Source organism: Arachis ipaensis, chromosome B8 (assembly GCF_059453495.1).
Source record: "Arachis ipaensis isolate K30076 ecotype BB chromosome B8, ASM5945349v1, whole genome shotgun sequence".
Taxonomy (NCBI): Eukaryota; Viridiplantae; Streptophyta; class Magnoliopsida; order Fabales; family Fabaceae; genus Arachis; species Arachis ipaensis.
In genome coordinates this window covers 105,250,303-105,252,003 of record NC_142443.1, presented here as the reverse complement: position 1 = coordinate 105,252,003, position 1,701 = coordinate 105,250,303, and the positions used below count along the sequence as shown (strand labels likewise).

The following is a 1,701-nucleotide window of genomic DNA, read 5'->3' as shown; positions in this document are numbered from 1 at the left end:
TTGATTTTCAGTAACATCCTCATTCTCTTCAGAAGAAGAATACTCATCAGAGCTCATGAAGGGCATAAGGAGGTTCATTGAAATCTCTATGGTCTCTAGATGAGCCTCAGAGTCCTTTGGTTTCTCAAAGGGAAGCTCCTTGTTGATCACTGGACGTCCTAGGAGGTCTTCCTCACTTGGATTCACGTTCTCTTCCTCTTTTGTGGGTTCGGCCATGATTGTTATATCAATGGCCTTGCACTCTCTCTTTGGATTCTCTTCTGTATTGCTTGGGAGAGTACTAGGAGGTGTTTTAGTGATTTTCTTACTCAGCTGGCCCACTTGTGCCTCTAAATTTCTTATGGAGGACCTTGTTTCACTCATGAAACTTAAAGTGGCCTTGGACAGATCAGAGACTAAGTTTGCTAAATTAGAGGTATTTTGTTCAGAGTTCTCTGTCTGTTGCTGAGAAAATGATGGAAAAGGCTTGCTATTGCTGAGCCTGTTTCTTCCACCATTATTAAAGCCTTATTGAGGCTTTTGTTGATCCTTCGATGAGAAATTTAGATGATTTCTCCATGATGAATTATAGGTGTTTCCATAAGGTTCACCCATGTAATTTACCTCTGCTATTGCAGGGTTATTAGGATCATAAGCTTCTTCTTCAGAAGATGCCTCTTTAGTACTGTTGGATGCATTTTGCCATCCATTCAGACTTTGGGAAATCATGTTGACTTGCTGAGTCAACACTTTGTTCTGAGCCAATATGGCATTCAGAGCATCAATTTCAAGAACTCCCTTCTTTTAAGGCGTCCCACTATTCACGGAATTTCTCTCAGAAGTGTACATGAATTGATTATTTGCAACCATGTCAATAAGTTCTTGAGCTTCTGCAGGCATTTTCTTTAGGTGAATGGATCCACCTACAGAATGGTCTAGTGACATCTTGGAGAACTCAGACAGACCATAATAAAAATATCCAGAATGGTCAATTCTGAAAGCATGTCAGGAGGACACCTTTTGGTCATCTGCTTGTATCTTTCCCAAGCTTCATAGAGGGATTCACCATCTTTTTGCTTGAAGCTCTAAACATCCACTCTAAGCTTGCTCAGCTTTTGAGGAGGAAAGAACTTAGCCAAGAAGGCCGTGACCAGCTTATCCCAAGAGTTCAGGCTATCTTTAGGTTGTGAGTCCAACCATGTTCTAGCTCTGTCTCTTACAGCAAAAGGGAAAAGCATGAGCCTGTAAACTTCAGGATCTACTCCATTAGTCTTAACAGTCTCACAGCTCTGCAGGAACTCAGTTAAAAACTAGTAGGGATCTTCTGATGGAAGTCCATGGAATTTGCAGTTCTGTTGCATTAGAGCAACTAATTGAGGTTTCAGCTCAAAATTGTTTGCTCCAATGGTAAGGATTGAGATGCTTCTTCCATCAAACTTGGAAGTAGGTGTAGTATAATCACCAAGCATCCTCCTTGCATTATTATTATTTTCGGCTGCCATCTCCTCTTCCTTTTCGAAAATTTCTGTAAGGTTGTCTCTGGATTATTGTATTTTAGCTTCTCTCAGTTTCCTCTTCAGAGTCCTTTCAGGTTTAGGGTCTGCTTCAACAAGAATGTTCTTGTCCTTGCTCTTGCTCATATGAAAAAGAAGGAAACATAAAATAATAATATGGATCCTTTTTACCACAGTATAGAGGTTCCCTTGTTGTTAGTAGAAGAAG

General features: G+C 40.4%; 1 non-coding gene across 1 annotated transcript; it reads left to right on the top strand.

The window, feature by feature from the left end:
• The first annotated feature begins 977 nt into the window (after positions 1 to 977).
• On the top strand, positions 978 to 1,085 carry LOC148549112 (small nucleolar RNA R71). The gene has a single exon (XR_015898612.1). It is a non-coding gene; the product is annotated as a small nucleolar RNA R71 (small nucleolar RNA).
• Positions 1,086 to 1,701: the final 616 nt, after the last annotated feature.